At 28.2% G+C, this 13,562-nt stretch overlaps 1 pseudogene; it reads left to right on the top strand.

The window, feature by feature from the left end:
- The first annotated feature begins 1,100 nt into the window (after positions 1 to 1,100).
- Positions 1,101 to 1,835, top strand: LOC140442250 (NADH-ubiquinone oxidoreductase chain 5-like; annotated as a pseudogene).
- The last annotated feature ends 11,727 nt before the right edge of the window (positions 1,836 to 13,562 follow it).

The following is a 13,562-nucleotide window of genomic DNA, read 5'->3' as shown; positions in this document are numbered from 1 at the left end:
CATTTTCTTTTTCAGACCATCCATTCGCTCTTGCAGCTGATTCAAACTGTTTCATGTAGTTGTTCCATGACGATTTTCCGTTGAAAGTTGGGACTTTCACACGAACAGAACCTCCACTTCCTTCAAATTTCCGCCGTGACTTACACTTACATTTCATCTCGTCTTCTTTTGTCTCTACTGTAATTGGATTGTCTCCTCTCTCTGCTGTCCCTGTTTCCTCCATCTTCCTTTCCATCTCTTTCCATATCTTTTCTTCGAAGGCCAACATATCGGCAGCAACTTGGTTTTTTAATGACGATATTCTATCGTCGAGGGCAGACATTTCAGAAGTGACTTTAGAGATCTCCAAAGAGATGTTAGCAGAAACTTTGCTTTCCAGAGAAGAAATCTCGTTAGAAACTTTGTCTTCTAAAGAAGCGATGTCACCAGAAACTTTGGCCACATCACCAGAAACTTTGGCTACATCAGAAGAAACTTTCGAAATATCGTCAGAAACTTTGTTCTCTAATGATGCGATGTCGCCAGAAACTTTGTTCTTTAATTTCGAAATCGACAAGATGACAGCATCATGTTTATCTTCAAATATATAAGTTTCGGGGTCCAAATCCTCTTCCTCCAAAGCGTTCTTTAGTCGTTAGACTAAATCACCATTTTTTCTGGTAGAAGCTAATTCTCTATCCTCGAGATGTCTTCGTAAATTAGTAACTGTTAGCTCATAAATCGTAGTCATTTTCACAATTTATTTTCTATTTCACTTTTGACACCAATGTAGTATTTTTATTAAATCTAATTTATTGTCTTTATTTATTATCAAAGGTTCTGCATTTATAACACTTCCAAGTTTATTAAAGTCTTTATTACGATATTCACTAATTTATTTCACTATATTTATTTCCAGCTAACAATTTAAACTCGATATTCAAAACTAGAACTAGAACTAGATCTGACTGTTTTCTACAAAATTCCCTCCTTAAATATAAAATACAGTTAATCGAGAATCCCTTCGAATTCGGCGGCGACCCTCTCGAGAAGTCAGGTTGGCAAACAGGTTTATCAGCTGAGCGGCGAAATTACTAGAATAGAATAGAACTACAAATAATATGTTTACAGTTTTATATGAATCATATATTTCTCGCAACAGAATTTTATCTTTGGGTGAATATAAATTAGCCTTTTTTCATCTTTAAATTCATGCTTTATTTAAAGCCTTATTATTTTTATGTGCAGGAAATATTATTAATAATTTAAATAATTGTCAAGATACCATTAACATATACTTATTTGAATATTTGTAATATTTCTTTATGTTGATTTCCTTTTATATCTGGTTTTTATTCTAAAGATATAATTGTTGAAATTTTATCTTTTAGATATTTAAATATTTATATTCATTTAATTTTTTATATTTCAATTGGTTTAACTGTTGCTTATAGATTTCGTTTAACTTATTATTCTTTACTGGTAGCTTTAATTATTTATCATTAAATATGTTATCGGAGAGAGGGTATTTAATATTAAAAGGTATAAGAGGATTAATTTTATTTGTAGTTTTTAGGGGTAGTATATTTTCTTGGCTTGTATTTTCTACTGTAATTTTTATTTGCCTACCTTTTTTGATAAAATTTATAACTTTAATTTTTATTATAATAGGAGTTTGATTAGGGTATGAATTAGTCAAATTTAAAATTTCTTATAATTTAATAAGATTATATAGACTTACTAGAGTTTTATTTTTTAGATTAATATGAAATATACCTATTCTTTCTACTTTAGGTGTAAATTATTATCCTATATATTTAGGTTCTTTTTATAAAAAATGTTTAGATATAGGTTGATTTGAATATTATGGTAGTACAGGTTAAATTAATCAATTAAACAATAGAATATTTTTACAATTATTTTCTCTAAATCATCTAAAAATTTATTTATTATTGTTAATTATTTGATTAATTTTTTTACCTTTAAATATTTATTACTTAAATAGCTTATAATAGAGTATAATATTGAAGATGTTAGGGAAGTTTAAAACTTTTAAGTATTTATAAGAAAAATTCTAATATTATAATAAAAATATGGTTTTATTAAACTATATATAAATAGAAGTAAAAACAAAATTTCATTGCTTAAGAATTAAGTTAGAAGCTTATTCTTGAATAACTTACCTCTTTAATTGGAAGATTTTTCATTGGTATCATTAACAGTGATATACCTCTATACTTTGGTTTCAATTAAGTAAGTAGGTATTGTATTAATCAAATTTTTAGGTTGAAACTAAATGCAATGTATTTATAGGCATTATAATAATGATGAATATCAAAACAAAACAAACTCCATCAAAATTGGTTGGTTCAAAAATATCTGATTTATCAAAAGACATAGGTACATGATTTTAAAAATGATCTAGATATATTTAAACATAAAATGGAGAAGAGCATTAGAGATGCTGCCTACCAAACTACAGAAAATATGATGAAAGCGCTGGAAATAGAAAAAAAGTTAAAACAATGGATCTTAATACAGATGATTTACACAATCGTCTTAAGGTAATAGAATATACACAAAGAATACATGGAAAATAATAAAATCATATAAAGACTAGAAAACAATGACTTAAAGCGTTAAAAAATAAAAAGTTTTGGAGGAGTGAAGATGTCCGGATGTAAAAAGATGAAACGTAAAAAGCATAATAATTTACGAAGCGAGTTACAGTTAAATATGCAAAGAATAAATGACAATAGGATTCATGATATTGAGCAATGGCAGAAAAGTATTCGAGATGAATCAGATATGAGATCTTTATTAGATGGTAGAGTATCAGATCTGTCAAAGACTCTGTTTGAGCTGAATGAATGTTTATCTGCAGCAGTAAAAAAAATACAAGACTTACTTACTATATTTAACAAGTGATTGATATGAATTTTGAATTTAGAGACGGTCCTGCAAGTGACACAGTAGTTTCGTTGATTTTCGCTTCGTAATAAACTTCAAATAATTGGGGAATTACAAGTTCGAAAATTCAACAAAGTTCAAAAATAAGAGTTATAACTTAAAAGTTAAGTGCATACAGGTGATAGTAGTGAATAAAAGAAATACCATCAGTCAAGTAAGATATAACCATTTTAAATAATTTTAACAAGTTTTGAGTAAATAAATAATTGTGTGAAAGATTAAAAAAACTGGTTTTGGCGAATGTTTTAAGTCAGAGGGGTCGACCCGCTTAGGCATTCCTACGCGTTTTTTAATTTCTTGGCAGATAAGAAAGTAATTATTAGTGCCGACAAAAATTAAATATTAAAATAAAAGCCTCATAATTTTATTACAAAAATCCAGATCCGGCCTTAGAATAAATTAGTTTAAAGTTAAGATTAGAATTAAATTAAATTAAAATAATAAATGTTAATTGTTATTGTAATAAAAAAGTTTAATTAATATAGGAAAATACTATATTGGTGTATATTAATATAGAAAATATATATTAATATAAAAGGTAACAAAATCGAATGAACAGCAAAAGAAATAAACCAGAACACGATAACTCATCCGACGAGGAGGAAGCCTTCAAAAGAAGCAAAGCTATGTTAAGAACACCTCCAAAGGATAACATAAAAAATCGCGAAATGGAAGAACTAAAGAAACTACTAGAAGAAATAAATAAGGAGATTAAAACGGAAATAAAAGAGCTGAAAACAGAAATAAAGGAAGAAAATAAGGAGATCAGAAGATATATAAATGAAGTTAAAGAAGAGATAAAACTAAATAATGAAGAAATAAAAATCATAAAGCTGTAAATAGAAAGGGTGAAGAAAGAATGGACAAAAGAGAAAGAAGAACTGAAAAGAGAAAACGAACTAACCAAAACCGACAACAAAAAGATAACGGAAGAATTAAATGATCTAAAACACTCATTGGAAAGATTAGATAAAGAAAAAAGAAAGAAGAATATATTCATTAGTGGAGCAATAATAGACTCTGAAGACTCAAAAACATTGAAAGAAGGAATGACTACTATGTTAGAAAATCATCTTGAAGTCAAAACTAATATTAAAAGAGCACAAAAAATAGGCACAAAAACATGCTTAATTGAACTAGAAAGCGAAGAAGAAAAAACAACCATCTTAAGAAACAAATACAAACTTAAGAATGTGAAGACCAAAAAAATATGGATTACAGAGGATTTCACAAAAGGAGAGAGAGAGAGAGAGAAAATGAAAGCTTTAAGAGATAAAGCAAGAGAAATGAGGGAAAATGGAAAAATGGTCAAAATAGGATACAATAAAATCACAGTAGACGGCAAGGAATGGAGATGGTACTATAAAGAAGAAAAAGTAGTGGAAATAGAGAGTTCAAAAAACTACCAGAGCAACATAAAAAGAACCAAGGAGAGGACAAACAACAAATAGAGAAAGAAGAATTACAAAATAAACCGGACAATGATGATAAATGTTTAGTTTTAAGTAGTAATAGGAATAGGATTAGAAATGTAAATGATAAGTATGTCATTAGAAATATGACTTGTGATAGGAATATGGGTATTAGGCATACTAACAGTAGTGATAATATTATAGTTAGGGGGAATATCAAAAATGGGCATAGCATTAGTAATGAAGGTAGGGAAAAATTAAATATTAGTATTAAAAATCAAAACGGTAATAAAATAAATAACGGATATAATGTTAATACAAAAACCACGGAGCATGAAATCAACGTTAATACCAATAATGGAGAAGAAGAATACAGTAATGAGGAAATACATCTTAACAAGACAAATCATATAGGAATAGCGACATGGAATGTGACATCTCTGACCGGTAAGGAAATAGAAGCTACGGAAGAAATGGAAAAAATGAAGGTACAAATAATGGGAATAAGCGAGACAAAAAAAATAGGGAAAGGACACATCAATATCAATGAGAAATATAGTCTATACTATTCCGGAGTACCACAGGGTCACAGAGCAAAAGAAGGAGTCGGTATAATAGTGTAGGTATAAAAGAATAGAATCAAGAATAACAAACTACGAAGCAGTATCATCTAGAATAATCACAGCCCAAATAGAACTAAAAGACAAGATAGGAATAATACAAATATACGGACCAACAGAAGGTAATGAAGAAGAGATAATGATAGAATTCTACAACGAACTCCAAAACGCATTAGACAAATTAAAAGAGACAAGAGAAAAAATAGTAATCTTAGGCGATTGGAATTCAAGAGTAGGTAAGGATATTAACAGGGGATTAGGATGCATTGGACAAGATGGGAAAGAAACATTAAATAGAAATGGAATTAAAATGCTGGAATTCTGCCAAACCAATGACCTGATAATAGGAAACACATTCAGTGAACAAACCATTAACGATAAATATACATTTGTGGCTGAAGAGAGAAATGCGAAAAGCTTAATCGACTATATAGTCTATACGAGAAACCTAGAACAAAATATAAAAAACATCTTAACGGAAAAGGAACCCGAACTGTCTACACAATACAGGATGGTCACTGCAAAACTGGAGGATGAAAAAATGGAGGAAGTTGAAAGAAAAGAGTACAAGAAAGTAAATGTAAACAAACTAAAGACTAAAGAAGTGTGCGAGAATTTTACACGGAGGAAACTAACAAAAGACTGAGACAAATAGAGTGCCAAAAGGAAACATGGACAATGGAAGAAAGATGGAATACATACAGTGAAGTATTAAAGACAACAGCAACTGAAGTGTGTGGAATCAAAAAATATAATAAACAGTTGAAAAGGACAAGATAGTGGAATAAAGAAGTGAAGACAGAAATAAAAAAGAAGAAAATAGTATGGAAAAAATACATCGAAACGGGATTAGAAGAAGATAAAGAAAAATACTATAGGCAGAGACGATTGGTAAAAAAGACAGTCACACAAGCAAAAGCAAAAACATGGAAAGAATTTGGAGAAGAACTTCAGGAAGAATATATAACAAATAATAGAAACTTTTGGACGACAATACGACACATAAGGCAGGGAAAACGAAAGGAAATAAACGCAGTAAGAGATACTTCAAACCAAATACAAATAAGCCCAGAACAAATAGCTAGGGTATGGAAAGAATATTATGAGAAAAAATTTGATACCGAAGTGATAAAGGAAGACAATACAATCAATGAAGGCGAAGAGAACACAGAGCCAGAGCAAATAAGTAGAGAAGAAGTAATAGAAGTATTATCAAATATAAAAATAGGCAAGGCAGGTGGAGATGATGAAATTGAACCGGAAATGGTAAAATACATGGGAGAAGAAGGAATAAACTGGCTATGGAAAATATATAAAGAGGCGTGGGAAAAACAAACAATCCCTAAAGACTGGCAAAACAATATAATCGTGCCAATATACAAAAAATGAGAACATGTAAACTGCGACAACTATAGAGCAATATGTCTGTCATCGGTATGCTTTAAAATATATACGAAAATAATAGAAAAGAGACTGAGACAAGAAGTAAAAATGGTATTGGGAGAAGAACAAACGGCATTTAGACCGGGAAGACAGACAAATGACAACATATATATGTCATTAGAAACCTAATAGAAAGAAGCATAGATACGGGGGAAAAACTAGTATTAGCATTCATAGACCTAAGAGCAGCATTTGACACGATAGAAAGACATATTATAGGGAAATGCTTAAGGAAAATAAATGTACCTAATGCATTGATAAAAATTATAGAAAGTACTTACAAAGAGGTAAAAGGAAGGGTACAAATAACAGGGGAAAGATTGGAAGCATTTAATTGGAAGAGAGGTATTAAACAAGGAGATAGTCTCAGCCCTTTGCTATTCATAATAGTAATGAACGAATTGATAAGAAACACTAGAGTCAGAACTAATCAACTACAGACAATAAAAGGTTACCGCAGATTACAACCGGTAACAATAGAGTCCTTAATGTATGCAGACGACATAGTACTAATAGCAGATTCCAAAAATAAAATGCAGAAACTAATGGATATATGGGTAGAACAAATAGAAGAACTTAAAATGGAGATAAACGAGGAAAAAAGTAAGATAATGATAATCAGCGGCAAAGGGGATAAGGAAGATAATCAAATAAAGATAAAATGTAAAAACTCAGAATTGGAAATAGTAACAACTTACGAATACCTGGGAAGTATAATAACTAATGACGGAAAAATAGACTGGGAAATAACAAATAGAGCAAAGAAATCAAACAAGTTATATTATGCGTTAGCCCCAATAATGGGAAAAAGAGAACTTGCACGAGAAACAAGAATAAAAATATATAACACAATAGTGATACCGACTGTGCTCTATACAAGTGAAAACTGGACAATTCTGGAAAAACATAAGAGCAGGATAAACTCAATGGAGATGAGACATCTAAGAAGGATAGTTGGAAAGACAAAATGGGATAGATTAAGCAACGAGACTATTAGGAGAATGGCCAACCAGGAACCAATAATGAACAAAATAGCAAAGAAACAAATGAACTGGTATGGGCATCTGATGAGGATGCAATCCAATAGAATAACAAAAAAAATTTATGAAGCAAAAAACATCGGAAAAAGAAAAGAGGCAGACCAAGAAAAAAATGGATACAGCAAGTAGTAGAGGCGGGAAAACTTAAACAAAAATGACTCGAGGAATTGAAAATAATGGCAGGAAACAGAAAAGAATGGAAGAGGTGAGTAAATGGAAATTAAAATAGCTAGCCCAAATCCGACACCCTGATAGGGTAAAAGGAAGGGAAGAAAGAAAGAAAGAAAGACTTACTTGCTATATTTAATACATATTTACACCCTTTAGTCCATAGAGTTAAAGCGTTAAAAGGTAGACATGGCGTATTCCAAAGAGAAGATACAATTAGTTAACGAGCTACATAAGCAAGCACGAAAAAATTATCCGAGACGACGTACAATCATTAAAGGCTTAGACGATTTATGGCAGATGGACTTGGCTGAAATGCAATCTCATTTTCATAACAATAGAAATTTTAAATTCATTTTAGTTGTTATTGATTGTTTCTCGAAGTACCTTTGGACTCGTCCATTAGAGACAAAAACGGGTGAGGAGCTAACTAAAGCATTTTCGGAAACGAACACCGAAAAATCTGCAATCGGACCAGGGAACTGAATTTTACAATAAATTTCAAAATTTAATGAAAAAACATAAAATAAATCACTACTCTGTTTTTACTACCATGAAAGCAGCGATAGCTGAACGCGTCATTAGAACGTTGAAATCCAAAATAAACAAGTATTTCAGCTTACACGGTACATACAAGTGGATTGACATATTACCCAAAGTATCGTCTAAATACAATAATACAAAGTATTCAAAAACGGAGTACAAACCATCGCAAGTGAACAAAACCAATGAAAAGAAGATTTTAAATAACAAGTTTAAGGATTTAAAAATCGCGGGTTCACGAAAATTTAAAGTTGATGACATTGTATGCATCAGCAAAACCAAAATGTTATTCGACAAGGGGTACGTTCCAAGTTGGACAACAGAATTATTCAAAGTTACTAAAATCAATATTACCAACCCTGCAACATACATGCTCGAAGACATGCAAGGCACACCAATAAAAGGAGACTTTTACAATAAAGAATTACAGAAAACAGCCAATCCTGATATTTACTTATAGCCCAGGGAAATAAGCATTTTTTCATGACACTCGTCCGGCCAGGCAACTGACAGTTGTTTTGAGTAGTATGGACCTCTGTAACAAAAACCTATATGTTTCCTGCAGTCGATTTTTTGGACTTAATTAGTTATTAACAAATTAAGGTCAAAAAACGGAAAATTTTTGCTTTTTTCGTCTATCAGCAAAAAGTGAAGCATTTTAAACAAATTTTAGAAGAGAAGAAATTTATAAGTCATATAAAATCCTTCAAAATGGCGTTTTCTAAATGTTTCTATCCTTATTTGTTGCTTAGAAAGTTGCAAAATAAGTCAAAAATTTCAGTATTTTATAAATGTTAATAACTTTTTTGTGTGTGAATGGTGTGTCTTGTAGTGATTAAAATATAGTCAAAATTTCAAAGTGATAGGTCAAATAGTTTAAAAGTTATTTTATTTGTTTATCCCAAATTAATTTTTTTTCAACAATATAAGTCAGAAAATTATTTATTTTTAGTAATAGTAAGGGTAGTTTCTGGAAGAAGAAGACTTGTTCTATTATTAACAATAAAAAAAATTAGGAAATTTAATTTTAAATATTGCAAAATTATTTTGCAAAAACATGTCGATTTTTTGCTTATAAACAATTAGAATAACTTTTTAACTATGGCCTGTAAGAATATTATTTTTTTATATTTAAAAAGTCTAAATTTTTTCCAAATTTAAAAGAAAAAAAATTTGTCATAAAATAATTTGGGACAAAGTTAGCCACTTTTTTTATTTAATTCATAGCAGCTTTGTTTATAACAATTAAGAAATCTAATTAGCGTTATTTAAAAGAACATACTTTATAGTTTTAACGTACTAAATTCTAAAAAGATTGCTCTTCAATGAAATCCACAAAGCTTCAAAATGTGTTCCTTAAAATCGGCTGGCTTCGAAACTCACGGAAGCCGAAGGGAGGAGGAAGGAGCTGATAACTGTATATCTGGTTTTTACTTATGGATTTCGACGTTCCGTTTTTTAATTTGTATGTACTGTTTGCTTACATTACGAATTATGCATTATTTCAATAAATAAATTGTTAAATAAACTATCTAATTTGTTTAAACAATTTTTATTGTAATATTTGACATAATTTTTATTTGAAAACATAAATATTTATGATTAATTTATACTTCTTTATTAAAATTGTAAATAATTTATTTATAATAGATTTTATGAAAACAATAAATTGTCCTATTCAATTGTTTCTAAAAATAGTATTGCTTTGAAAATCTTAAATAAACGGTTTTATTTCTTGCTAAAAATGCTATAATAAAAACTAAAGTTAATAAATTATTTGCAGAAATTTTTTTGGATATATTGTTTTTTTTTAATATTATAGTATATAATAGGGAATAGGGAAATATAACGGGTCATATAATATATATATATATATATATATATATATATATATATATATATATATATATATATATATATATATATATATATATATATATATATATATATGTAAATATATATATATATATATATATATATATATATATATATATATATATATATATATATATATATATATATTCATTTATAAGTTATACAAACATTAATAATATCGTAGCTTTAACATTTAATTGTCACAGTGTAAACAAAGATAGTGTACTATTTATAGATCTCTGCTGAAAATTGCATTCTTTTTTTCAACTCTTAACATGTGTTTACATTTAAAGAAAAATTTTCCATGGATATTTTATGTTTTTTATCCTTTCGATTGGCTTTAATAAACGATTGGATTCCTCTTTTTTTGCAACTACAATGGTTTCAGGTGTTACTTATACCCTTGTCATACATTAAACATAACGATTCTGCTTTAGTCGATTCGTTCGAGCTCAAACAATTTTCTCAAATATATTTCAGAGAACTTACAATGAAAGTAATGAATTTTGTAGTTATTAACAATTTACTATTTTTGATGGGAATAAGTGATTTGTGTTATAAAAAAACGCATGTAATGATCACAGTAAAATTCTTTTTTTAAACACAAATTGCATGCTATGATTTTTCTGATGGGTATTCTTAATTTAGAGTTAATTTCATGTAATCTAATGAACTATCCTACAATAAAGTTGTCCCAAGAATGCAACTCAGTAATATCGGCAATATCATTATTAAGTTATTAGAAAAATTTTCTACCAAGTAACCAAAAACAAAATTTGATTAAAAAGGTAGAAGAAATAATAAATTAGACTTACTCATAATCAATTTAATTTAACTAATCAGACGACCATTTAAAAAATTTAATTTCCAAATCCTCCCCCTTTTTAAATTTAATGTCTGTTTCGTCCCCCGTTTTTTAAGTGTTTTTAAGTGTTTTCTGTGTGTCTTAAAGTGTCTTAATTTTAATTTTTAACTTTATATATTAAACTTTACATCCATTTGCCACATATTACAAGATAACTCTATCAAAGAAATTTGATAATTACAAGCTAATCTAATTGCACACCCACACAATTTGTACATCTATTCTTATTCATTGTCTTACAACTGTCACCTTCCAAAACAAAAATAAAAATCTCAATAAATAACACACATTTCATAAATATATCTCCAGAATAAAAATAAATAACTTTTTAAGAACTTAATGGTATGGAACATTACTTTCATCAAACAAACAATTACATTTCACATATCTCTACTTCATTGGATTAAATCTGGCTCCTCAAGAACTTCCCTGTTTACTGTTAAACAATTACAATAGTTGACTTGAGTTCTCCAATCAACAATACAAGATAGTTTGAACCATGTTCTTTCAACCATCAATTAATAGTGTACCGGCATGTAAGTAATGTTTTATTTATTTTATTTATTTGTTTATTTATTAATTAATTACAGTTTAATAGACTATTTTACCAATTTGTGGGTCTTACCTTGTCTGCTTAAACATCTTATTCATTTTGGAAAACCACAGACATGTAATATTGGCATAATTACTGTAATTTATATAATTTATATTATCTATCTTTATTTTATCTTTATTAGACAACACCCTAATATGGGTTTATTATTTTCAGCATTTATTTAACTTTGTATCGTGACCTGAAGATGCTTTGCATATTGTAGAAAGCGAAACCGGTCGTCTGATTAGTTAAATTAAATTGATTGTGAGTAAGTCTAATTTATTATTTCTTCTACCTTTTGAAATGGACTCACACAAGCAACACATTCATGATTTAAAATTTGATTAATTTATTAATGTTCTGTATTTTGAGAAAGATTTGCGAGGTAAAAATCGAAACGTCAAAAATAAACTTATTATAAACTTAAATTGTGGCTTATTCCCCAAAAAATAGGAAATTATGGCATTAAAATGTCACAAGAAAATATCTTCAGAACGATATTAGTTATTAACATTGTATTAAAAAAATATTGGGTATACTTGTAAATTAATGGTAATGTAATCCTAATAATAAATTAAGTTGAAAAAAGAGTTAACAACATATAAAAATAAAACTATAACCTTTGTACACTTTCTCATTCTGATTCTCTTTTTCCTTTTCTTTCTGAATTAATTATGAATTCGAATTGTTGTCTTCAGTATAGTTTTGAAATATCGTAAACGTTTTATTTAATTAGCGAAACAAAATGGTCCAACAAAATGGAATGGTCCATTTACTCGACACTAGGGGAGTCCCTTACAACATGTAAAAATTTCATTTTGTAAATAACATGATCTTTGAATGTATATTTGAATACTTGCAATTATTGAAATTAAAATGCTAATGAAAAAATTAGATGTATTAGAGTAGACTTACTTACCATATCGTAAAAAATAGATTGATAAATTTACATAGATAGGGTAAAAAAATATATAAGTAAAATTTGTAGGAAAAGAAATTATTCTTATATAACTTTATTTATATCAAATTATTAATAAATTATTTACAATTTTATTAAAGAAGTATACATGAATCATAAATATTTCTGTTTTACATTCAAACTTACCTTAAATATTACTAAAAAAAATTAAAAAAAAAAAGTTTTTTTTAAACAAATTAGGTGGTTTATTTGACAATTTATTTATTGAAATAATGCATATTCGTAATGTACGCAAAAAGTACATACAAGTTCAAAAAAAAAACGTTGAAATACATAAAAAAGGACCAGAGATACAGTTAACAGCGCTTTCCCCCTCCCTTCAGCTCCCGCGAGTTTCAAAGCCGGCGAATTTAAAGGACACATTTTGAAGGTTTGTGGACGATCCCATTAAAGTCAAATATTTTAAAATTTAAATAAAGCTCATTAGATTTCTTAATTGTTATAAAAAAAGCTGCTATGAATTAAATAAAAAAAGTGGCTAACTTTGTCCCAAATTATTTTAGGACAATTATTTTTTCTTTTAAATTTGTGAAAAAAATCAGGCTTTTAAATATAAAACATAATATTCTTATAGGCAATGGTTAAAAAGTTATTCTAATTGTTTATAATAAAAAAATCGACATGTTTTTGCAAAATTATTTTGCAATATTTAAAATTAATTTTCCTAATTTTTTTTTAATGTAAATAATAGAACAAGTCTTCTTCTTCCAGAAGCTACCCTTACTATTACTAAAACTATATAATTTTCTGACTTATATTGTGGCAAAACAAAATTAATTTGGGATAAACAAATAAAATAACTTTTAAACTATTTGACCGATCAATTTTAAATTGTAATCATATTTCAAGCACTTCAAGACACAGCATTCCATAAACTATAAATGTTATAAGTTTATTTTCAAAAAACTTATTAACATGTATAAAAAACCGAAATTTTTGATTTATTTTGCAACTTCCTAAGCAACAAATAAGGATAGAAACATTTAGAAAACGCCATTTTGAAGGATTTTATATGACTTATAAGTTTCTTCTAAAATTTGTTTAAAATGCTTCACTTTTTGCTGATAGACGAA

This window comes from Diabrotica undecimpunctata, chromosome 5 (genome assembly GCF_040954645.1).
Source record: "Diabrotica undecimpunctata isolate CICGRU chromosome 5, icDiaUnde3, whole genome shotgun sequence".
Lineage (NCBI taxonomy): Eukaryota > Metazoa > Arthropoda > Insecta > Coleoptera > Chrysomelidae > Diabrotica > Diabrotica undecimpunctata.
Note: the sequence above shows the minus strand (reverse complement) of the source record. Positions and strands in the feature narration are given on the sequence as shown.